This window comes from Dipteris shenzhenensis, chromosome 1 (assembly GCF_047967505.1).
Source record: "Dipteris shenzhenensis isolate YYH24624 ecotype China chromosome 1, Dip_SZ_1.0, whole genome shotgun sequence".
Classification (NCBI taxonomy): domain Eukaryota; kingdom Viridiplantae; phylum Streptophyta; class Polypodiopsida; order Gleicheniales; family Dipteridaceae; genus Dipteris; species Dipteris shenzhenensis.
Genome location: NC_141596.1, coordinates 13270802 through 13297999, shown reverse-complemented (window position 1 = coordinate 13297999; position 27198 = coordinate 13270802). Strand labels below are relative to the sequence as shown.

At 43.2% G+C, this 27198-nt stretch overlaps 1 pseudogene; it reads right to left on the bottom strand.

The window, feature by feature from the left end:
• Positions 1-109: 109 nt before the first annotated feature.
• LOC147905411 (pentatricopeptide repeat-containing protein At3g03580-like) lies at positions 110-26594 on the bottom strand (annotated as a pseudogene).
• Positions 26595-27198: the final 604 nt, after the last annotated feature.

Below are 27198 nucleotides of genomic sequence, written 5' to 3'. Positions count from 1 at the left end.
CCTTCATCCTTCCATTCTCCTGGTCTGAGTCCGCCTTAGCTATGTTTATTTCACGCTAGCATCAACATTTCAAATAAGAGGAACAAAAGCTACCACAGTTATACTAGGATTACCAATAGTCCCCACAAGAAGAACTTCCATCCTTTAAAGCATGAGAGCAATTAGTATCTCTAACAAGAATATTTTGTTGATCTACTTTGGATTAGATGCTGTAGCCAAATGAGAGTCTCTGCAAACACTAGGATTTTTTACATGTATGGATACCCCCTTGGGTGTATTAATCAGGGCACAAGCGATAACAAGCTTCTCGCTATACCGACAAAACTCAAATTCCTTTAAATTATCAGATATGTCCTGTCCCCAAAGCAAATTTGACACATATCCTTCTTCCCTTATTTGAAAGAAAGATCTTCTAGCTTTTCATATATATAATTGCTTTGGGATTGTCCTGTATCCCCTACCAAAACTGAATGCACAATTCCGCCGACATCAGTCCAACTCTGTCCAGGCTTCTTCTGTGCTTCTTTTGATCTCATGAACTCAACCTGCTTAGAGTCCTCCTGCATGTGAGCATCAGCATAGATGTTAGACATCAAGACATAAGCTGCAGCATCCTTTTTATCCAATTCCATTGCATGTTCAAAGGCCCACCTTCCAAGCTCCACATTCCCCCACTTCCGACAAGCACCCAACACAGCATTCCACAATTCAAGATTAGGATTCAACGGCATCTTCTTTATCATCAATACTGCCTTGTCTAATTGGCCTGCACGGCAAAGGAGATCAACCATGCAATGGTGGTGCTCAATAGTTGGAGTGATGCCATAGTCTTTGCTCATGGCCTCAAAGTATGTCTGGCCCTTCTCCACCATACCTGTGTGATTGCATACAGTAAGAATGCTAAGGAATGTGACCCCATCTGGTTTTATGTCTTCTGCTCTCATTCTGTCAAGTAGAAGAAAAACCTTTTCACTCTCTCCTAGCTGAGCATACCCTGCAATAAGTGCAGTCCACGAGACCGCATTGCGAACTGGAAGTTTTTCAAAAACTTCCTGTGCTTTTGCAAGCAAGCCACACTTGGCATACATATCAAGCAAGGTGCTACCAACAAAAGGATTTCTTTCCAACAACCCCTTTCTCGCAATCTCAGCATGTATTTCTTGGCCCTTGTCTATGGCTCCAATGCTGCCACAAGCTTTCAAGCTGCAAACAAATGTGGCTGCATTAGGAGAGACGCCCTCCAATTGCATTTGTCCGAAACAGTTCAGTGCATTCTGACCAAGGTCATGTTCAGCATACCCTGCGATAAGTGCAGTCCACGAGACCGCATCTCGAACTGGAAGTTTGTCGAACACTTCCTGTGCTTTTGCAAGAAAGCCACACTTGGCATACATATCAACCAAGGTGCTCCCAACAAAAAGATTTCTTTCCAATCCCCCCCTTCTCGCAATCTCAGCATGTATTTCTTGGCCCTTGTCTATTGCTCTTATGCTGCCACAAGCTTTCAAGCTGCAAACAAATGTGACCGCATTAGGAGAGAGACCTGCCAATTGCATTTGTTCGAAACAGCCCAGTGCATCCTGACCAAGGTCATGTTCAGCATACCCTGCAATGAGTGCATTCGAAGAGACTACATCTCGAACTGGAAGTTTGTTGAACACTTCCTGTGCTTTTGTAAGCAAGCCACACTTGGCATACATATCAACCAACGTGTTACCGACGAAAGGATCTCTTTCCAACAACCCCTTTCTCGCAATCTCAGCATGTATTTCTTGGCCTCTTTTTGTATCTTTCATCCTGGCACAAGCCTTTAGTAAGCCCACGAACGTATGCCCACTAGGATGTACACAATCCTCCTGCATTTTTTGGTGCAGTACGAAGGCATGCTCGACCTCCCCACATTCAATATAACCTGTGATGAGAGAAGTCCAGGAATACTCATTCCGATCAACCAACCTATCAAAAACCTGCTGGGCATTACACATGCTTCCAACTTCCACGAGCATTGGGACGAGGTAATTCCCGAGTGACTTATGAGCTTCCAGCCTACTCTTGCGCAGGTAGGCATGCAAGCGCAGGGCATACGCTGGATTTTTGTGTTTTCTGCACCTGCGCAAGATGCTTGCCAAGTTTTCAACCGGAGGCTGATGGGGCAAGCGTTCCAAAGAAGCGAGTACCTCCTCTAAGCTAAGCTCTGGCAGCAGCTGTGCTATGGGGCTGTCCATGGCCTTGTTTGCGGTCTCCATGGATTGACTTCAGCTGGTTGATACACGTACTTTGCTGTTACGATTGTCAAACGACTGGGAGGGATCGGTGAATTACTACTTCCATAAGCGCTCAGTACTTGATCTATCTGCTTTTGCAGAAGGTCGTAGGTGTCCTATGTATGGTGGAGTTGGGGGAGGCTGGGTGTTGACAAAAAAATAATGCATGGGCACATGGCCTGTGAAGGCAGTTAGCAAAGTGAGGAAACATGGGAATTGAGGCTGTGGAATAGAAATCAAGAACAACTCATATTTCAATGGCCCTCGTGTATTAGATATCCAGGCAAGGTTGAAGCTTTGAAGCGAAGAAGATGAGGAGGGACAGCACTTTGATTCAAGTGAATTGCCCACATTCCAAGATGATTGAAGGCCTAAGGAGAGAAGTCATCCATGGAATATAATGGAGAGTATGGGAAGTTTCACACCCTCCCGACCGGACTAGCCATTAATCCCAGAGACTCAGGCCTGCTGCAAAATTATCCTAAGGAAACGCAGTGCCAGTTGGCGAGCTTAGAGCGCTTCCCCACGCCACTCACACCTCTAAACGTTAAGCATTGCAATGCTGAGACTGAGTGGCCCCACGATAGCCCTGCTGAGTTGAAAATGACTCTATTTTCTATATGCATGAAGCTCACACAAAAGATGACCCTTTTAGAGACCTTGAGACTTATATTGAAATCAAGATGAGCTTTTCTTTTGGCATATAGAGCTAGATGTCAAGGAAATGTGATTGGATAACACATTGTGTGGACAACCATGGCAAATGTCTAGCAAGAGTATAAATATGTTTATCCTAAATGGAGGACACATGGGCCTTCACTTGCCTTACAAATATAGGTAGTAGTTGCATTGATTGCGTATTAGTACAATATACATTTTTTGGGCACATCAAGCAATTTACCTTGATAGAGCTTCAGCCCGAATCTGACCACTATCCCCTTAAAGTCCACATTGGATGGGAAAGACTAGTACAACTCAGGCTTAATCACTAAAAGGGTCTTAGCCATCAAGCTATAGACTTGATGCAAGGAAGGCCTCCCAATTTTCAGACTTTGTGTAGACCACTCAACTTAGACCACAAATGGACATATTTTCTGGAGTTTGTAAAAGAAAGTGCTAAGAGATGAGCTAGGAAAAAGGAAGAAGTTAACAAGACAAAAACGCATCAAGATTTCCCAAGTTATGGCAACCACATTTTTTAGGAAGGAAGAGCAGCTGATATACTTAAGAGAACCTTGTTTTGAAGAAATAGGAGAAACCATGTACTAGCAATGGTAGAAAAAAAAAGCAACCAACTTGCACATAACCCGAAGGGCTAAGGAATAAGATGCAAGACCCTCACAACAAGGAGGACAGTAGCATGAAGTAAGTGCATGCCAAAGGCCTTTATGAGAAAATGCCCGCCTCTAGCCCCTATGCTCAAGTTTATGACCTCAGGAAAAATAGTGAAGACCCATTCGGTTACCCATAGACAACTCTCTATGCACTTTAAGTAATCACATAGTTCTTCTTCCCATCTTTTGGATTCATTTGCATGCGTGAGTCAAAAGCCTCAAAATTTTATGCCTATCATTAACAATATCTCTCGAGATAGTCTTGCAGAGATTCATGCCAAGAGTAGACACGAAGGGATGCAGCTTGCCAAAAGTGACTAACATCTTGTCTACCTCTCTGTAAATCATATATCCACGTTTTCCTTGCTATCCATAAGTGGTCCACTAATATTTTGTGATTGCTGCTATGAATTCTGTGCAGCATTACCGTTCTGTGCATCTACATCATCAATCACATTTACTGCCATCGACCTTCACTATTGAGATACAAACACAATGCAATGTTAAAACAAATGAATGCATGAATAGATTGCCTCTAAAAAATTGATTGCAAACCAAGAAATAACTTGGTCTTTGATATCTCGTCTTTTGACACCTTGTTTTATTCATGATCCACTTCTCACTCTATCGTGGATTGCACATAATAAAAATACACAGCAATATTTTGATCTTATTCTATAAGAACGCACGTAACTAGAAAAAATATGATTATGAATAGAGAAACCTCTCCCTCAAGCATCCCTGGCATTGCAGATCATGATTGATCGCTTGCTACACATATGCTTCAATATATGTACACAACCAGCTTCTCTTCTAGTTCTCACAGGTGGAGGTAGATGGAAGAATGAGACCATGGCACATGGTTCAAGCAACAATTGGCATGCATGAATTGGGGATGTTTCCTGAGCTATCTTGCCATATCAAACAGTGGAGTAGTGGCGCTTTGGAGGCCAAGGAGGGGAAGAATCTAGACAAGGAATTGGGTGATCATCAACCCTATAGGTATGATGGCTAGGAATCTGCTATTTCAAAGGCCCTTCAATTACAATCATGACACACAATGTGATAGCTTTGTAGAAAGCAAAATATCTCACACAACTTTGAGCTTCAATCAAATAAATTGTGCCAAACCTGCTACAATCAAACTATCTATGAGATCATTCTAGTGTGCCTATGCTTTTTGGCTCACTTTGCCTCTCCATCTATGACGATGGAGACATTATTAATCAATAGATATTTTTGAACAATGCAAAACTGAAAGTGTCTCAAATATCCTTCCTCCGTCTATAAATCTAGAGACATAAATCATTAGAGATTTTCAAGCAATGCGAACCCGAAAGTATCTCAAATATCGTGACAAAGTAAAACACCTAATTCTTTACTTTTCAAGGTGATTTTGGCATTGATAATGAGGGGACATATAAACACATTCCACTCAGCTCAATGGAACATAATTTTGTGAGCTAATGTGGCAAGTTTCCATTTGATTTTGTGGATATGGGCTTTTTTGTTGAGAAAATTTGGAGACATGCCCCAAGCTAGTTTTGTATTATATTACACTCACATGAGTTTTTGCTAAAGTTTTTAATGGGCTTTTTTGCACAGAAAGTTTGGAGACATGCCCTAAGGTTTTGTATTCTATTATACTCACAGATGAGATTCTGCTAAAGTTTTTTTTAAAGGAGGAAAAAAGAAGTGTTTTTTTATATTAAGTCTCAAGAGACAGATAATCACATAAACTTCCAATTACAACTGGTTTAACTAGTACATATGACAAACCAAAATAGAAAAAGGGAAAGCAAAGATCATACATCAGTTATAGATTGAGGGTCTATTGGTTTTGCTTTGAAATCTTTAATCAATGCCTTACCATCTTGGTAGGCATCCCATTTTCCTTCCCTTCTAGCTGCCTTCACCTTTGCAAGGTCTGAGGCTTTGCTCTTCAGCTGAGTTCCTTTGCAATCCACACTCGAAGCCCTTTCAGCTTGTTAGACAGTAGTCTAAGAATATGTATTTTTCCCTCTCTTGTTCCAAAAGTGAGAATAATGTGAGCTCCTTCCTGTCCAATGTCAAATTCTACATCTTCCCGCTCAATTCCTGGTAGAGCTTTGTTGAGTTTTTTGAAGGTCTCACTCCCACTATCTTTTGCTACATTCCAATTGTCTAGTAGTCCTCCAATTCTTATTTTCTTTGAGTTGACCTACCTTTCAGCTTACTCGTTTACTTCTTTCTAAATGTGTGTACCTAAAGAGCTCTTTATCTCTCCTTTGAACTTCTCTTGAATCTCTCCCTTAAGCTTCTTATGCAACTCTTCCATCAGAGAAGAAACTAGCTCCTCATATAAAACTTCAGGAGGGATTGGATTGTTGAGGTTGAGCTCAGCAGTTTTTCTCTCTCTAGATTTTGAAACTTGCCTTTTATCTCACTATTCTCCCTCTTTAGAAGGAGAAAATGTTGGTTGGAGAAGGAGAATGACTTCATTTTCCTAGTATTGAGTAGAGATGATGCTCCTGTTGTAGATTTCGCTAAAGTTGCTTCCATGCCTCTACCTATTCAACATTTTATTCTTGGTAATAAGTAACTCCTTAGAAAGCTCGTCTTATTCTTAAATTTAATTCGATGATAGTGCAACTTAAAATGTGGGAGTGGTTTTGCCTTAGTGAGGAAGTGAAACCACCGATTTGAGGATGGTGAGGCATAAATGGCAGCTCATAAGTGAAGTTTTAGCTATGCAAAAGAGAAACTATGTTAATAAGGACGTGTGTACATTGATGAGGTCAGAGAGTTTCTTTAGTGGTCTTTGTGAATGAGGTGAGGTGAGTAACATAGATGAATGATCCAATCAGATTAAAAAGGAGTGCTACCCTAATTGTAAACGCTTTCCAAATATGTTTTTCCTAAAGGGTATACTGTACTGCTAGTCAATTGTCTATATAACTTACTCAAAACGTTTCCAGGCAATGGAGAATTTGAAAAAATCCATTTTGAGATGGAGAAGCAGTTGGATATCTTCCTATAGTAGTTCAAAATCTTCTTGTAAGTATCAATTCAATCATTTGATCAATCACACATTGCTAAAAACATATCCATGCAGTCCAGAGGTAGATCTTCTCCTCATAAGGAGAGCTCAGATCACATCCTTGTAGCAGCAGTCCTCATAAAGAAGAAGCTCAAGAACAAAATAGAGATGGGAAGTGTACACAGAGGTGGAAGTGGTTTCCAAGAGCTTTTAGACCAATGTTATCTGATTCTTTTAACTACTTGTCTGGTCAATTTTTGCAAAGAGCGATTGCTTCTTACACACATGACATGAATTGGGGAATGCCCAAACATGACTTTGGTAATAATCTCCCACCCATTAGTCTGGAGGCTCTTTCAACTATCCCACAAAAGACATCCGAATTCTTGCCAATGACAAAGGATACATCACAACTCAAGCTTGTCCAGGAAGATCGAAGACCTCCATGATTCTTGTATTGGAGGCTCTCATATTGAATATGGAAATGATAGGGATCCAAGAGCTAGGGAAATTGAATTGCAATTGGGGTTGGCCTTGCATTACTCCTGCATTACTCTCCTGCTCATCATCACAACCACATTGAAATGTAACGTTTTCCCGAGCTTCTCTTCTAAATCACATTTCTAGCTTCCTAAATGGTGTTAACAAATCATCCTAAAGAAGGATACACGCCCAAATATTTTTGGACCCATAAGGTTGAGATTATGGCCTTGTCAACATGAAAAGGTTGGGCTTATAGAGCCTCTGGATAAGCAACAAATAGAGCACATGGTTTAGAAACATTTACAAAAAAAGCTCAGCCACTGTGGCTTTCTGTGATTCATCTTCAATAGAGCACACGATTTAGCAACATTTACAAAAAAGGGTCGGACACCTTGGCTTTCTACAATTCATCTTCCCCCCTAATCTACTTGCCATCTCATAAGAATCGATCCTTGCCTACACTCAAAAGATGGAATTTTTCTCGCTTTCACAAATTTTAAATTGTCCTTCCATCAGTCGGTAGTAGCAAGAACAATAGCAGCAAGAGTAGTAGCAGCCATGGGCCTCTTTGCTCATTTATGCAATTGGCAGTCTTCTCCCATTCCACGTAAGTTTCTTCTCTTTTCTTTTGCACCAGTGTAAAAAAGCTTTTTCACTTACACATCCACATGTCTCAAGTTGAGGCTTTATGTCAGTGTATGCTACCATGAAGCTCCCTAAAGCTGCCCATGATCAAAGCTATGGAGAATGTCTTCCATGGACTCATGCATATCAAATTCCAAAATGTGCTTTGTATTTGTGCTTGCACATGCATCTACACATGATGCCATCCTTGCCCATGTGGTATAGCTAGCTTGCAATTAGTTGATATGGTACTGCATCCTTGATAACTTTGCGGGCTCTGTCCCTCTTGAGGGCTTTATCTAGAGGAAGCCCGTTTGCCAAGTAGTGGCCTATTTTGGCTGCCCATTCCAGAATTATGTCGATGAGGAATAGGGGAGCATCTGGGAGATCATCCTTGACTCCCATCGGAGCTTTCCCATTGGGAATCCTTGAGAGGTGGCCGGCTAGGACGGGGGTCTTTCCCTTACGCATTGCAACTATGAAGTTGAGCTCTAGAAGGATTAGCATCCACCTTGTGATGCATCCCATCATGTAGGGCTTGTTAATCAAAGACAATAATGCTTGATGATCCACAAAAAAGATGAACTTGTTGGCTAACAACTAATCCATGAAATTCTTAACTGTGTAGACCATGGCTAGGCCTTCCCTCTCTATTATTGTATAATTAATCTCGGCATCGTTTAATTGCTGGCTAGCAAAGTACACCAAGTAGTCCAAGTTGTACTTGCCTGGTGTTATGGATAAATTTGACCAAAGTAAAAGGCATAAATATGTGTGTGTGCTTGTATGTGTGGCAATAGTATAATAAAATATGGTGTGCATAAGGCCTAGGGTTGAGGTGGCAGGGCATGACCATGTGCCACCCTTCCACGTAAGAGGACCCATAAGGTGTGTTGTACATAATCCATGGTAGTAATAATATAAAATGATAAGGTGGCATGGGTCTTCCATGTACCACCCCTCTACCTAGGCGGTCCCACGCCTGCATTTAGTGAGATATGACCCAAGGACCATGGGAGAAGTAATATAAAATAGGTGGAGATAGATATTATATTGGATTATTCCCTCCATGTAGGATAGGCCCATGTGGGGGCGGGTACAGAAAGTCCAAGAATGAAAGTTAAATAATGGGAAAGTAGGATGAGGTGGCAAGATTCCTTGTGCCAACCCTCCACTTGTCCTCCTGGATGTTTGAACGTATTATAAAATTGGGAAGAGACTAAGGGAGTATCTTAGACTTGGGATATGGGTGTTGATATATGTGGAAAAATGAGGCCAAGGGTTGTCACACACAATTGAGAGTGCATAACCGCCTAGCTCACATGGGAGACTTTTCCACACACACCATGCATGTGGGAGGATGCATTTATTGGGAGAGACCCCCTCTCTTGGCTATAAAAGAGGGGGCTATTCCTTGATGGGACATGCTCATTCTTGTAAAGCCACCAAGCTAGTACTTTGATTTCCCCCCCTCGCCCCCCTCCTTCCTTTCAAATAAAGCATGACTCTCTTCCCTTGATGTCTCCATCTCTACGTTCCACCTCCCATCATGTACATGCTCCTCTTCCCTTTCTCCCTTCCCCCTTATGGCATAGTCCCTCTCTTCATTCCCACCCCTCTTAATCCTTTTTCCCCACCTATGTTAATGCTTCTTCCCTCATGTTCCCTTTTCCTCTATGGCCCTAGAGCGTAGCCATGCCTCACGTCTAGCATCATGCCTCGAATTCTTTTCTAGTTAATAGAATTGGTGTGGCTACTGGGATCAAAATCTCCACGGCTAGTGGTGTAAAATTCGTTACTCCTGCGGTTGGGTGTAGTTCTATAGCACCTTCTTTGTGCAGTTCTTTGCTTCTGCGCCTCCAATCTGCGTATCTTCTGCTCGCAGTTCTCCGTCTCTGCGACTGCAGAATTTCTCAATTTTTGTGCCTTCAGCGTGCGGTTCCTGTGCATCTTTTGGGTTCCTGTGCCTCTTCTAGGTTCTTGCGCATCTTCTGGGTTCCTATGTGTCTTCTGGTTGACTGCGCCTGCAAAACCGCTCCTGTGTATCTACAAAACTGCAACATCTGCACGCCCCTTGGTTGTAGCCATTGCATCATGGACAGATCGCGAATCACAACTGTTTTTTGAGTTCTTGCATCTTCTGGTGCATCTGCGCATCGCGGACAAATCGTGACTGTTTTCTTGGGTCCCTGCGTCTTCTGGCGCACCTACGTATCACGGACAGACTTTTTGGGCTCCTGAAAAATCTCTCGCACCCCTATCCTCTTCTTTTTCTCTTTCTCTTTCTCTTTCTCTTTCTCCTCTTCTCCTCTGCTCTCCTCTCTTTTTATTAAGGAGTGGGAATTGAACCCAAGACCTCCCCATTCACAAAAGGAAGACTTACCAATGGGCCAGCATATAGGAAGTGATGCAAGTGTAATGATATTACTTATATGGTGAAATCTCATGAACTATAACTCTCTAACCATAGGGAGTTTCCTCTTGTTGTAGAAAGCAAAAGTACTTCATTTCATGTGCTCTATTCATATCTGATACTAGATCGTAGATTCTGAACTTTTTCAAGTTCACTCATTGGACGCACGCCACACTAGGAGGGTGAATATTTATGTCACTTCTCGACGAGTTCAAGGATTTGGTGCTCGGCCCTCTGCTCATTACAGCTACCAATTGGCGAGATCTCTTTCTTGATCTTCATGTCGATCTTCAACAACTAATTGTACAATGCGTTGTTCAAGGTGACGATGGGTGGGATGATACACCGTGGATGATTCAAGGTGAAGAACTAGTGATACAGTGGGAGGACTTTGATTTCAATTCTACTCATTGTGTAGTGATCGAGCTACTTTTTGCATCAGAGGTAATTAAAAGGGTGACATTCTTCGAAGGGTGGGATACTCTCCAAGCTTGGGGGGAGATTTGGTGCATATGCTTATTAATTCCTGTGGATAAGCTCGTCTTGAATGATTTCTTCTCAATCTCACTACAAAGGTTTCTAGGGCTCGGCTATGGTTGGTAATGTTTCGACCAAGGAATCCCTTTGTACCTAATCAACCTTTTGTGCCTCATTGAGCTTCAAGTTGTAATTCTTTTTGGTCTAAATATAAACTATCAACAAAGGATTGCAAGTTTATTTGGTGCTGAACATCTTGCTTAAGTATTCAATTCTCCCCACCCTCTCCTTCTACCTGTCTTGGACTATCGAGAAACTTGGGATGTCCGGATTTTAGTCTTACATCTTGGCTCCTCCAATTTGATGGTGCATACAAACCTTCGACCAAGGCTGCTAGTGTGGATGTGAAGCTCACTTCACCAGGGGGTGAGGTGTATTGTTATAGCGAGTCTGCACCAGCAAGTACTTGCAACCAAGTTGAGTACTCGACACTCATTTTTGGGCTACAAAAGGCGCAAGAACATCGCATCAAGCAACTTGAGGTTCAAGGAGATTCTCAACTCATGTGTGAACAAGTTAGTGGAAGGTGCAGAGCGAAGGCTTGGTTCCACGGTATCAACAAGCATTGGAACTTTGCCAACAATTTGAAGAGGTAAAAATTCAGCATATGCCTCGAGCTCAAAATCTAGTTGCTGATTTCTTGGCAAGTGAAGCTTGTACTTCAATCACGCATGAAACGAGCGGAAGCATCGCTCCAACAAAGCCGCAAGCCACGAATGAGGGTGATCATTTGTAAGGAATGCAAAGGTTGTGGTCATCATGAAACTAAGTGTTGGGCATATTTGATATGAGTTTACCGACTTTGGAATATCATCAGAAAGTCCTCAAGGACATTGCCCAAAAGAAGGATGCCAAACCGCACACCCCTTGAAGAAATAGCATGGTGACTACAAGAACTGGAAGAAGCTGAAGGTGATGTGCAAGCTCTCCAACTGTTGACATTTGTCATGGCATTCTTGTTTGCCTTGATGAACAACCTCATGTAGCGCCGTGTCTCTAACCCTCGCTTGTAAGGGTTGGTCCTTTTAAGATTGCCTATGAGCTATTCTATGTTGAAGATTCTTCCCGTGTAGTATTTCACAATACACCAGTCACACCCTACCCTGCCTATGTGTGCTTCGTGGATGTATCTTCATTTGATTTTCAGTTCAAGCTACCTCTTTCCATTGTTTGCCAATAGGTAAGCCTCATTTCGTCTCTCTCTTTTCCATTTTCCAAGCATGGCTAACATTCATGTGTTCTGTGGATGGGTTGAAGAAAATCCAAATGAGTATCTTGTGGCCTTCAAGTGCCATTGTGTTTCTCTCAACTTTCTTACTGAAGATAGATGGCTGTTGGTTCTTCCCACATTTCTAGAGGGTTTGGCTCAAGTGTGGTATGAGAAGCAAGCCGAAGACATTCGCCAAAGCTGGCCAAGGTTGACAGCAATGATGATTGAGTATTTTGGCAAAGAAGAGCTAGAGAATGTGTACTTGCAGGTGGAAAACTTGAAGCAGTCAGAAGGTAAGACGGCGCATCAATATGTGGATCAAGCGGCCGTGCTCTTGGACCGTTTAATTGCCACACAAGAGAACAATGTCGGATTTCGAGCTGGAATGACTCAGCATGTGCTGGGCTACCTTGTAGTAGGAGCAAGTGACGAGTTCCGCCTCAAGCTTAAATGGGAGAATCCGGAAACTATGGTGCTAGCACATGAGATTGCTCAAAAGTTTGATAAAGTTTAGTCTGACCTCACTTCAAAGAAGACGATTGTCCCTTTGCAACCCCCTTAATTCTTGCAACAACAACCTGGGGGCTCCAACTCAGGGGCATACCCCCACCCCTCATCAGGGATGTATCCACTGCCTCCACCTCAAATGTATGGTCCTCCTATAGATGCTTACCCTCAACAAGGAGTATATCCTCAACCTCTGCCTGGAAGATTTCCCCAGCCTCGCCCATGAGCCCCCCTCCTTCCTACTCCCCCGGCCCCTCCTGCTAAAGAACTCGGAGTCAATGACCTAGCCAAGGCCCTGAATGATCTTCGGCTTGAGATGGTGGGCATCAGAAATCAAGCCAATCGCCCTCCAAGAGAATGTGCCAATGTTGTGTGCTACAAGTGCCACCAGAAGGGTCATTATTGCACGGAATGCCCCAATATTCCAAGGGCGAATCTTCTAAGTGAATCAGGCATTGAGGATTCTGACGTAGATATACTTGACCCTGGGAAAAGAAGTCGTACCACCTCGGACCCCTGTCCAAACCGTGGATCAGGCCTTCCTAGGAAGAAGGTGTCCTTCGCAGAGCCCTCAAATGCTGAGATGGCAAACCCACCAACAAAGAAGACTAAAATATCTCATAGGAGTAAGTTGTCACCCTCGGATTTTCCTATCGGCTTAGGGCAAGAGGACTATTCGGTCGTTCAGGACCTTGCTCATCGGTCTTTGAGCATCACGCTTCCTCAACTAATAGCATTAAGCCCTAAGGTGAGACATGAGATGCAGCAAGGGCTCTCAACAAGGAGGAGCAAGAAAAAGGGAAAGGTACGAGAGGTTTCTTCTATCTCTGAAGAAATTGATCGGCACCCATATATAGTAGATGTCATCATAGATAATTGCCATATCAAAAGTGTGTGTGTCGATGGGGGAGCTGCATGTAATATCATGGTGCTCTGGATCATGAAGAAATTGAATTTGAAATGCACAAGGCATTCCTCCACTCGAATCAAGGTAGCAGATGGTCAACGACTCGCCACCATGGGAGTCATTGAGGATTTGCCCATCACTGTCAATGGGTTGACCACCGCCGTCAATTTCTATGTAGTGGACATCAAAGATACATGCAGGAGTTACCCAGCCATACTCGGGAGACCATGGTTGAGAAAGAGTGATGCAGTTAGCTATTGGAAGACAGGACACATGTCTTTTGGTGCTTCTAAGGAGAAGATCTTGGTGCAACCAGGTGCCACTGAACCAGAAGAAGAAGAGGAGCAAGACAGTGATACTCTCTAATCCTCGGTGTCTGAATCAATGGAAGAATTAGATGGGGGGAGGAGTTCTCAGAGGAGGAAATTTACATGATGAGGGTGTCTCTGACCCTGCCACCTGCAGAAAAGGTAACAGCTAGTCCTCAATAGCTTGAATCTATGCTTTCCCCAAACCTCATGCCAAGTGAGAAAGATGAGTTCCTAGAAATGTTCAAAGATTTCCCTGACCTCTTCGTAACTAGCTACCGCCACCTTCGCCATGTGACTACCATAGAGCACAAGATAGAGCTGAAGCCTCTGATGTGAAGCCTGTGGCTCAGAAGTATAAGAGATTAGGGCGCCTACAGACCGATGCTTTGCACTCAGAGTTGTAGAAACTTATAGAAGCTAGGTTTATTGTTCCGGTTCACAATACTGAATGGGTTTCACCAATGGTAGTCACCCCAAAGAAAAACAACAAGTGGCGGGTCTGCATCGACTATAAGAAACTCAATGCAGCCACCAAGAGGGACCATCATCCTCTTCCCTTTCAAGACCTCATTCTTGAGAAGGTAAGTGGTCATGAGATGTATACTTTCTGTGATGGTTACTCCGGGTTTTATCAAATAAGAATTGCTGAGGAGGATGTGCTTAAAACCACATTTGCCACACCTTGGGGGACGTTTACATTCAAAGTAATGCCATTTGGCCTCACCAATGCTCCTGCTACCTTTCAAAGCTTCATGCAGATGGTGTTTGCTCCATATTTGGGGGTTTTCTTGGAGGTGTTTTTAGATGATTTCTGTATATTCTCGGCATGTAAGAAGCACATCATGAAGGTTAGGTTGGCCTTCCAAAAGGTCAATGATGCAAATGGCAGCCTCAACCCTGATAAATGCACCATTTAGGCCACTCAAGGGAGGTTACTGGGACATATTGTCTCATCCGAGGGCATCAAGCGTGACCTCGAGAAGGTAGAAGCTATTCTCAAGCTCCCCCGCCAACAACCAAACGTCAGGTATACTCATTTGTCAATCTAGTAGGATACTATCGCCGCTTCATTGATCAATATGCTGCTTTGACGCGACCCATGACTATGCTATTAAAAGATGGAGTTGATTTCTCTTGGGATGAGGATTGTGATCATGGGTTTGTACAAATCAAGAGTGCTCTGGCTTCAGAACCCATTCTATGCAATCCTGATTGGTCAAAGACTTTCTATATCAATCTTGGGTTTGGTGAGCATACTCTCGCAGGTATTCTTCTCCAGTAAGGGGAGGATCGGTTCATGTATCCCGTTAGATTTGCTTCTCGACAATTGCTCGAAACTAAACGACGCTACTCTGAGGCTGACAAGCATGCTTGTCTTTGGTATTCTACATTGAGAAATTTAAGCATTATGTGGCTGGAAAGTCCATCATAATTTGCAGCAATGGTCTTGCAAAGTAGGTTCTTCAATCACCAAATCCCATGGGCCAGTTGGCCAAATGGTTGGTAGCTTTACAAGAATATGATTTTTCGTTCAAAATTGTAAAAGGGGGTTGTTCCACCTTGAAGGATGCTTCGATTGGTTTAGAGGAGTGCCTCGATGTAACCCTTGTAGCAGCCATAGAAGTTGGGGATCCATGGTATGGTGGTATCTATAGATTTCTGACCTCTTTCTCCTTTCCTCCAGAAAGTACTAGCTATGAGAGAAAGAAGATCCGTAGAGATAGTAGGCGCTACACTCTCTTTGATGGGGTGTTATACCGTCAAGGCTTGGATGGGGTACTAAGATGGGCCATTGATGCAGATGAAGTACCTAAGGTATTGAAGCATTATCATGATGGATTTTGTGGAGGTCATTATGCCGGTGACTATACAGCTAAGAAGATTTTACATGCTGGGTACTATTGGCTGACCTTGTTCAAGGATGTCACTATGTATTGCAAAACTTGTGAACCATGCCAATTCTTTGGTAGGAAGGATTTGCGTCCTGGGCAACATCACCCAATGATGTCCATCCATCCGTTTCATAAGTGGGGAATAGATTTTGTTGGGCCCCTGCCCATGACTGCCCACAAAAAGAAGTATCTTTTGGTAGCCAGTCAGTATGTCACTAAGTGGGTTGAAGCTATTGCCCTCCCCGCTGCAAATGGTAAGGTAGTTTCAAATTTCATATTTGAACGTATTTGCACAAGGTTTGGGACACCCATGGAAATAGTATCTGACCATGGGAGTCCATTCTTAAATGAAGCAGTGGAGTTGCTCATGGATCGCATGGGTATTGATCATCGCACTTCTAGCATCTATTATCCAGCATCCATGGGACAAATGGAGCGGATCAATGGCCTCCTTTGTAAATCCATGGGAAAAATGGCCACAGGGAACAGGAGCCAGTGGGATCAGAAGGTCACCGAAGCCGTGTGGGCTTACAACATCACCCATAAAACGTCTACAGGTCACACTCCTTTTGAGTTGGTGTACGGTACTGAGGCAGTTTTACCACTAGAGATAGAGATTCCGGCCTTGAGATTAGCACAAGAATAGAGGATGACAGAAGATGAACATGTAGAGGCCAGGTTGGTACAACTTGAGAAGCTAGATGAAACCCAATGCCTTGCACTCCATCAAACAGAGATCCAAAAGAACCGACAAAAGGCCCGCATGGATGCTAAGATTCACAAGGGATGGGAAAGACGCTTTGCTGAGGGAGATGTTGTGCTATGCTTTAATAATAGATTGGACCACCAGATGGATAAAAAGTTCCTTCCATTGTGGATCTGTCCATACACAGTTATCAAGGAACATAGCAATGGGTCTGTACAAGTACAAGAGCTGCATGAGCCATATGGCAAGAAGGTGATCAACAAGTGTTATCTCAAGCCCTTCTTTGTGCCTGATGGTCCCAGGCATGGAAATGTTGTGCATTCCCTTCCTGGGGAGGGAACTGTTATGGATAAGTTTGACCAAAGTAAAAGGCATAAATATGTGTGTGTGCTTGTATGTGTGGCAATAGTATAATAAAATATGGTGTGGATAAGGCCCAGGGTTGAGGTGGTAGGGCATGACCATGTGCCACCCTTCCACGTAAGAGGACCCATAAGGTGTGTTGTACATAATCCATGGTAGTAATAATATAAAATGATAAGGTGGCATGGGTCCTCCATGTACCACCCCTCCACCTAGGCAGTCCCATGCCTACATTTAGTGAGATATGGCCCAAGGACCATTGGAGAAGTAATATAAAATAGATGGAGATGGATATTATATTGGATTATTCCCTCCATGTAGGATAGGCCCATGTGGGGGGGGGGGGGGGTATAGAAAGTCCAAGAATGCAAGTTAAATAATGGGAAAGTAGGATGAGGTGGCAAGATTCCTTGTGCCAACCGTCCACTTGTCCTCCTAGATGTTTGAATGTATTATAAAATTGGGAAGAGACCAAGGGAGTATCTTAGACTTGGGATATGGGTGTTGATATATGTGGAAAAATGAGGCCAAGGGTTGTCGCACACAATTGAGAGTGCGTAACCGCCTAGCCCACATGGGAGACTTTTCCACACACACCATGCCTGTGGGAGGATGCATTGATTGGGAGAGACCCCCTCTCTTGGCTATAAAAGGAGGGGGCTATTCCTTGATGGAACATGCTCATTCTTGTAAAGCCACCTAGCTAGTACTTTGATTTCCCCCCCCCCCCCCATCCTTCCTTTCAAATAAAGCATGACTCTCTTCCCTTGATGTCTCCATCTCTACATTCCACCTCCCATCATGTACATGCTCCTCTTACTCCTCTCCCTTCCGCCTTGTGGCATAGTCCCTCTCTTCATTCCCACCCCTCTTAATCCTTTTTCCCCACCTATGTTAATGCTTCTTCCCTCATGTTCCCTTTTCCTCTATGGCCCTCTAACATAGCCATGCCTTGCATCTAGCATCATGCCTCGAATTCTTTTCTAGTTAGTACCTGGTTGGAACACACATCCGATAGCAAAATTGGAGGCATCTATGTGAATGTGGAATATAAGTCCAGGGCCTGTAACACCGCTGCTATGGCCAAAGATAGCTTGAGGGTTTCAAAGGAGTTTTTGACACCCCTTGGTCCACTCAAAGACTACTAATAGCTTGTACAATGGTGGCCGAGCTAATTCTGCATAGAACAGGATGAACCTTAGGATGAACCTTCGATAGTAGTCCGTATGACCCGTAAACCATTGCATGCCATTGGCATTTGTGGGGGGGAGGTAATTCTACAATGATCTTGATCTTGTTGTAATCCATGGAGATGCCATTCTTGGACACTATGTGGCCAACAATCACGCCATGTTCTATCAGAAATACTACCAGCCCAATCAGCATCAGTGTATCCATGCAACTGTATCTGAACCCTAGCCTTGAACCCTAGCCTCATAAAAGAACTATCTTTTAGGCTTGTCTCATAGGCTACCACCTAACAACCTTATCCTAACTACCACGTGGAGAATCTGCCACGCAAGCAGTCCACATCATTAGTTGACAACTCAGACCGCCACCTCAGTAAGAGCACCATATCATCAATTGTCAGACTGCCATGTCGCCAAGAGAGCCCTATCACCTAGGTTTTCTTAACCATGGTTAGGTCTCGCATGCCACATCATTGGCTTAGTCAGTTGTGCCACATCATCTTGACCCTAACTCATCATGCCATGCCATGTCATCATGACATGTGGCACAGTGCCAGCAAGGCACACTTGCCTCTACATAGGCACAATACATTTCTCCATGTGAACTTAGCTTGCCACCTCACCACAAGCCACATCATCATTGTTGGGCCTTCTTGGGATCAAAGTTTGGCATATGCTTCCGAGAGCTGTATCTTTTGATCAAGAGGGAATTTGGAGGCGATCCAAACACCAAAAATGGTTACTAGATCATGCTCTACGTGCTAAGCACATCGGATCTACCATTTGACATTTCCACAAGCTAGCATCACCAAATCATTTTCATCAAAGCCACCTCTTGATCCATTGCAGCGCATCCATCACATAAAATGAACGATTGCTGCATTTGATGCTTTGACACATAGTCTAGCTATAGACTAGCTCCATTGTAGAGGAGAACCAACTCCACTAAGCCAAGCAAGCCATGCCACATTACCCAATTAGTTCCTAGTGACGTCAGTCCCATTAGTTCTATCATCGGTATACACATTCACACTTCTAACAATTCAATACTCTTGGCATTTGGCAATTCATAATTCAATGTGACAATTGGCAGAGTTCTTTTAGATTCAAGATTGTTGCATTCTTCTTGCATGCACATATGCCACCCATGTACAATCCTTTTCATTGACTATTTTTGGCATTGGTTCCTACACATACACATCACACCGGACAGTCAATAGTCATCATTCTATTGCAGGCTTGATCCTTGGCACATAGTAGTTCTTCTCACATGACTTGGTTCTAACCATTTAGCATAAGCTCCATAGTGCTAGCTCTCACATAGTGTTCTCATGGGTAGACATTCTCACCGGTACACGAGTAAGCCTCTTAGATAGAGCACCAAACCGTTGCCTCCAACATGGAGCTACTCACATCATGTAGTTGATGATACACTAGTCATGACTCCAGACGAGATCCGTGAGTGGAAAGAGAACCTTCTTCGACCATTCCTTGCCACAGGATATGTACCAATTTATGATGCAGACTCAAGCCTCATTGGTCTTGAGAAATTAGACACAGATGCTTCATATATTAGCATGGATCAACCTGCAGTTTCTGATCATGCACACTTATCACTAAGCCCTCAGCATGAGGCACACTTCTCAATAAGCCCTCTGTAAATTTGATGGTAAGTCCTCAATATGAGGCAATCCCATCTACATCAGCTTTGGCACCTCATATGCCTCAGGGACATCTTATGCTTTTTTCGTTGTATTTCAGGCTTCTAGGCCTTTGTACTGTCAGCTCCACCTTGAGCCTATGACTGATGCTATATCCCATGCCAATGGATGTTTAGCCATGCACATATCAGACGACCTTCACTCATAGCTAAGCATACAAGTTTGACAAGTTGTCATACCTTGTCAGTTTTATGGGATTCTTTTTCAGTAGAGCAGTGTATCATACCTACACCTTCGGCCCCAAATTTTCAGCCCCTAGATCAGTCTGTCCACATCAACTATGCGGTCTCCTTCAACCTTGCATCAGTTGATAGAGATTATAGCTCTACTGTAGCATACCTCACACATTGTTGTCAGCTCTTTTGGGTTGGTGACACCCTCGTATGTCACAATCTATCGGATCACGTCTTCGTGGCTACATTGACTAGCTTCACATCTAGATGCCTCTTCTTCAAAGCATCTATACAATCCATGGTGACTTATGACATGTTCAGCATGCAACCATACACACAGATTGGCACGCAATCATTTTTTGATTGACCAATTTTTAATTGAGGAGGACTTGACTTTCTGCATATTTCCTTCCTCCTCTTTAGCCTATCTGTTGGGTTTTCTTCCCAAAGACGAAGGATGACCCACAACTTAAGAGGTGGAAATGCACGATATGTATAGGATCTAGTAAGTTGTACTCATTGTACATGCTTCCGCTATGTAGTCATTGTGCTCACATATGCACACACTACTCTAATTTCTTTTTAATTTTTTACCAGTTTTGGATGCTATCATATGCACCAAAAGAAATCCTATGAAAAGGTTTTGTACATGCACCCTCTACTTACCCAGTGCAATTTAAAAGGGGGTGTTGTAAATTGCACCATACCTCTAGGGCATTAGGGCCAAACCTTAACCCTAACCCTAACCCTAAGGGATTCACATGTATATCTTCATGTTCATGTTCAATACAACTTACTGTATAGGCAGCTATATCGAGTGCACTCCTCTCTCTCTCTCTCCCTCTCTCACTGTCACTATCAGTTTCTATATGGCCAAGGCATTAAGAGATGGGTAAAAAAGAATAGGGTGATTGGTGACATGGCTAGAGCCATGATGGATGAAATGAATACACCATTGATTTTTTGGGATGAAGCGGTGCATGTAGCCGTGCATATCATGAATAGAACACCAACGGATGCCATACATGGGTTGACACCTTTTGAAAAGCTTTATGGGTACAAGCCAACCTTGGCTTAACCTTGGCTTATTTGAAGGTGTTTGGTTCCATTTGTTATGTGCATGTGCCAAATGAGTTAAGGAAGAAGTTAGAGCCAAGGGCTATAAAATGTGTATTTTGGGGAAACTTTGATAAAAACATCCATGCTTCTTGAAAGCATTTGCGTAAATGGACTTAAAGTCCTTTCTTGTAGATTGTGACAAGGGAATGTAGTTGAGGGTAAAGGCTGTAATGTGCTATCTCCCCGTAATGGAATACAATGGTTCATAAACATACTGTGTGTGTTAGATCATCTCCTTTTCTCCTTTGCATCCACATATTACCCATGTACTCTTTGCAGGTCGTCCAAGTATTGATTCCTTTACATACTACCTACCTCCTAGAGCACCATTGCGGCATGTTTCATGCCCAATGCTTTATTGTATTGTAATGTATATGTTTTAGTAAAGCTCAAAACTTTTATTGGCATTGGATTGTTGAAGCATGTAAATTAGCATGTAAGGAGGTGCTAGAAGAAAGAAAAATTGTGTCACTTCGAGTAACAATCTTGCAAGCTTGTATCTTTAGCATGCTTGTAAATAAACAAGCAGTATAGAAAAGTCAGCTGTAAGCATATAGTTCAAATTTCTTTCCTCATGGTTAAATGGACATGCAATGAAATACCATTTCCCATACTTTAAGCATAGAATGGTTGTTTTTCTTGCCCTGAGTTGTCTCAGTTTTTGCAAATTTGTTTAATCAACTCTTATTATGAGGATTTCCAATGTTAGCACATATATTAATAAAACAATGTCCTATTTCAACCCGAGATTGTTATTTTTTGTACATCTCTCATCCCCAAATCCTTCTTAAAGGTGTACAAATGTATCACTAGAAGGGGTTTTAGTTGTCCTTGGATGGAAAAAGTGAGGCCAATAATGCTAATTATTTTCAATATGGTTCATGTGAGCATGAACGATGATAGTTTTTGCTATGGCGATGCAACTTTGACTGTCACAATAAGTGGAGTGGCCACACTGTATTTTGAATGATGTAGATAGTGTTTTAACTCCTTAAGCACATGCAGCCCATAGGGGTTGGATTGCTGCTTATATTTCGCTTCACTAGATGAAAGAGAGACCCTCACTTGCTCAGCCATGAAATGCAAGCTGAACTCAATGAGAAACAATAGCCAAAAGTGAATTTTCGGTCATCAATGTCCTTGAGACCAGTCATGGTTTGTGTGCCCAAGAAGGTCAATGTCCCAATCTCTAGCATAATGCAGACCGAAATTGAGAGTGCCATGTACATATCTAATAACACTTTTGACTGCATTTCAATGTGTGATTGTGGCACAATGCTAAACTAATAGAGCAACCTTGTAGAATAGGCAATATCAAGCCTCGTAGAGCACAAACAAATGAGGTTTCCCATGTCTTGTCTACAACTGTACCATCAAGTTGTGTCATACTTAGTGCACTTGAGGCCTATAGGAAGTTGACTAAAGGGGAAACCGGAGTCAGTTCATACAAACTGGAAGAGCAAAACTTCCTTGAACAAATGATTGAAAAGACAGAGTTTTGGATTATGTGACTGGATTGACCTAAGTAGAGTTAGCTTACATAACCATACCATTGTAATATTCTTACAAATCTCTGCTTGATGGTATGGCTGAAGTACTCTAGAAATGTCTTAGCAGTACTTAGGGTACCTAAAATACCTGGTTGCACAAATTCATCCAAACGAATATAGCCACCTATGGGAGAACGATAATCATTTTAACTCAAACGGTATATCGTATCATCATGACATAAAAAGATTGATCAAAGATACATGCCTCAGTACATAATAAGTTAACACCTTCTTAAGCACACAAAGATACAAAATATAATAGCCTTAGTAACAAACCTCAAAACTCACAATACTAGAACTAGCTCATAGAAGACTTTGTCCACTTTAACAAGGGAATTCACTATACTGGGGACGAATCTGTAATAAGAAAAAATGCAAACACCACACTTAACAGAATCATGAAAACGTCACAAACTGTAATTTGCAGAAATCAAATCGAGGTCTACTGACATGGAGAATAAGGAGACTGGATTTCTAAAAATTGCTTGATTTAAACGACAGATTCACAACCTTGTTCACTAAAGCACACACGATCCCAACCACTTTCCTCCTTTCATTCCCCTAGTTCGCTACTCTACTTTCGATATAAGTGCTGTAGCCGAATGACAGCCTTGCAAACCTTATGTCGTGTATGGTTTTCCCCCTTGGTTGTATTATTCAGGGCACAAGCGATAGACAACTTCTCACTGTGCCGATATTACTCAAATTCCTTTAGATTATCAGACATGTCCTAGGACAGCCAATGCAAATCTGGTACATATCCTTCTTCCCTTTTTTTGAAAGAAATATCTTCTAGCTTCACATATATACAGATGCTTTGGGAAGGTCCTGTATCCCTACCAAAAATGAATGCACAATTCCGCCAACATCAGTCCAACTCTGTCCTGCCTTCTTCCATGGTTGTTCATTTAATCTCATTAACTCAACCTGCTTAGCATCCTCCTGCATGTGAGCATCTGCATAAATGTTAGACATCAAGACATAAGCTGCAGCATCCTTTTTATCCAATTCCACTGCATGTTCAAAGGCCCACCTTCCAAGCTCCACATTCCCCCACTTCCGACAAGCACCCAACACAGTACGCCACAACACGAGATTAGGATTGAACGGCATCTTCTTTATCATCACTACTGCCTTGTCTAATTGGCCGGCACGGCCAAGGAGATCAACCATGCAATTATGGTGCTCAATAGTTGGAGTGATGCCATAGTCTTTGCTCATGGCCTCAAAATATGTCTGGCCTTTCTCCACTAGACCTGTGTGACTGCATACAGTAAGAATGCTAAGGAATGTGACCCCAACTGGTTTTATGTCTTCTGCTCTCATTCTGTCAAGTATAAGAAAAACCTTATCACTCTCTCCTAGCTGGGCATACCCTGCGATAAGTGCATTCCACGAGACTGCATCTGGAACTAGAAGTTTGTCAAACACTTCCTGTGCTTTTGCAAGCAAGCCACACTTTGCATACATATCAACCAAGGTGCTAGCAACAAAAGGATCTCTTTCCAAAAACCCCTTTCCCGCAATCTGAGCATGTATTTCTTGGCCCTTGTCTATGGCTCCTATGCTGCCACAAGCTTTCAAGCTGCAAACAAATGTGACCGCATCAGGAGAGACGCCCTCCGATTGCATCTGTTCGAAACAGTTCAGTGCATCCTGACCAAGGTCATGTTCAGCATACCCTGCAATAAGTGCATTCCATGAGACTGCATCTCGGACTGGAAGTTTGTCAAACACTTCCTGTGCAATTGCAAGCAAGCCACACTTGGCATACATATCAACCAATGTGCTACCAATAAAAGGATCTCTTTCCAACAACCCCTTTCTAGCAATTTCAGTATGTATTTCTCGACCCTTGTCTATGGCTCCTATGCTGCCACAAGCTTTCAAGCTGCAAACAAATGTGACCACATCAGGAGAGACCCCCTCCCATTGCATCTGTTCAAAACAGTTCAGTGCATCCTGACCAAGGTCATGTTCAGCATACCCTGCGATAAGTGCATTCCATGAGACTGTATCACGAATAGGAAGTTTGTCAAACACTTCCCGTGCTTTTGCAAGGAAGCCACACTTGGCATACATATCAACCAAGCTGCTACCAACAAAAAGATTTCCTTCGACCAACCCCTTTCTTGCAATATCAGCATGTATTTCTCGGCCCTCGTCTATGGCTCCTACGCTGCCACACGCTTTCAAGCTGCTAACAAATGTGACTGCATCAGGAAAGACACCCTCCAATCTCATCTGTTCAAAACAGCTCAGTGCCTCCTGACCAAGGTCATTTTCAGTGTACCCTGCGATAAGTGCATTCCAGGAGACTGCATCTCGAACTGGAAGTTTGTCGAACACTTCCTGTGCATTTGCAACCAAGCCACAATTGGCATACATATCAACCAAGGTGTTACCAACAAAAGGATTTATTTCCAAGAACCCCTTTCTGACAATCTCAGCATGTATTTCTAAGCCCTTGTCTATGGCTCCCATGTTGCTACAGGCCTTCAAGCTGCAAACAAATGTGTGCGCATCAGGAGAGACACCCTCAGATCGCATCTGTTCGAAATAGTTCATTGCATCCTGACCAAGGTCATGTTCAGCATACCCTGCGATAAGTGCATTCCATGAGACTGCATCTCGAACTGAAAGTTTGTCAAACACTTCCTGTGCTTTTGCAAGCAAGCCACATTTGGCGTACATATCAACCAAGGTGTTACCAACAAAAGGATTTATTTCGAACCCCTTTCCTGCAATCTCAGCATGTATTTCTCGGCCCTTGTCTATGGCTCCTATGCTGCCACAAGCTTTCAAGCTGCAAACAAATGTGACCGCACTTGGAGAGACACCCTCCAATTGCATCTCTTCGAAACAATTCAGTGCGTCTTGACCGAGGTCATGTTCAGCATACCCTGCGATAAGTGCATTCCAGGAGACTGCATTTTGAACTGGAAGTTTGTTGAACACTTCCTGTGCATTTGCAAGCAAGCCACACTTGGCATACATATAAACCAATGTGCTACCAACAAAAGGATTTCTTTCCAACAACCCCTTTCTCGCAATCTCAGCATGTATTTCTTGGCCCTTGTCTATGGCTCCTATGCTGCCACAAGCTTTCAAGCTGCAAACAAACGTGACCGCATCAGGAGGGACACCTCCCAATCGCATATGTTCGAAACAGTTGAGAGCCTCCTGACCAAGGTCATGTTCAGCATACCCTGCGATAAGTACATTCCATGAGACTATATTTTGAACTGAAAGTTTGTTGAACACTTCCTGTGCAGTTGCAAGCAAGCCACAATTGGCATACATATCAACCAAGGTGTTACCAACAGAAGGAGCTCTTTGCAACAACCCCTTTCTTGCAATCTCAGCATGTATTTCTCGGCCCTTGTCTATGGCTCCTATGCTGCCACAAGCTTTCAAGCTGCAAATGAATGTAACCGCATCAGGAGAGACGCCCTCTAATTGCATCTGTTTGAAACAGTTCAGTGCGTCCTGACCAAGCTCATGTTCAGCATACCCTGCGATAAGTGCGTTCCAGGAGACTGCATCTCGAACAGGAAGTTTGTCAAACACTTCCTGTGCTTTTGCAAGCAAGCCACACTTGGCATACATATCAACCAAGGTGCTACCAACAAAAGGATTTATTTCCAACAACCCCATTCTCGTAATTTGAGCATGTATTTCTCGGCCTCTTTGTTTATCTTTCAGCCTGGCACAAGCCTTTAGTAAGGCTACGAAAGTATACCCACTAGGATGTACACAATCCTCCTGCATTTTTTGGTGCAGTACAAAGGCATGGTGTAACTCCCCACATTCAATATATCCGGTAATGAGAGAAGTCCAGGAATACTCATTCCGATCAACCAACCTATCAAAAACCTGCTGGGCATCACACATGCTTCCAACTTCCACTAACACTGGGACAAGATAGTTCCCGAGTGAGTTATGAGCTTCCAGCCCACCTTTGCGCAGGTAGGCATGCAAGCGCAGGGCTAACGCTGGATTTTTGTATTTTCTGCACTTGCGCAAGATGCATGTCAAGTTTTCAACCGAAGGCGGATGGGGTGTGCGTTCCAATGAAGCGAGTGCCTCCTCTAAGCTTAGCTCTTGCGGTTCTGCTATGGGGCTGTGCATGGCATTGTTTACAGTCTCCATAATCTGGAGCGTGTGTCGCTGTGTCCACAAAAACGAAAGCATTGGCATGTGAACTGTGAAGGCAGTTGGCAAAGTGAACTGCGCTGTTGGAGGGCAATTGCTCTCCAGAGGCCGTGGCCATGTGGCAAGCAGCGGCCGTGGCCGTGTGGCAAGCAGCCGCGGCCACGGGCCGGGTGATACGTGGCACTTTTCTTGCTATGGAGGGTTTGACGGAGGGGTTTTGCGTGGTCCTTTTGTCCGTTGCATGTAGGGCACGTTTCAATCGAGTCTTCATTCGAGTTTCTATTGTGGCTTCATTGTATCGTTTAGTGCGGCTTGTGGTTTCTGCTGTGCGCTACTGTGCGATGCTTTCATGGGATTCTGTTGTTTATTGTAGTGCTCTTAGGTGTTCCGTTGGATTTCACTACTTTGGTTTGCGATGCTTCTTCTTATTGGGATTCATTGGTTTGCAGTACGAGTGTATTGTGTTTTAGTCGAGTGTGTTTCACTGAGTGATCGTTCTTTGAGTTTGAGCCAGGAGGTGTGTGCAAATAGTCTACTTTTTGATTTGGAGAATTCTGATTCTAATTCCGGATTGTTGGAGTTGTGGACGTTCCCGTTAGGTGCAACTCCGAATCGGGTGTTACTATTAGATATGAATTTGGATTTGCTACTTCGAATGTTCCGGATGACTCTTGAGATGCTGGAGGTTGTTTCTGGTATTTTAGTTGTTTTGGTTTGGTT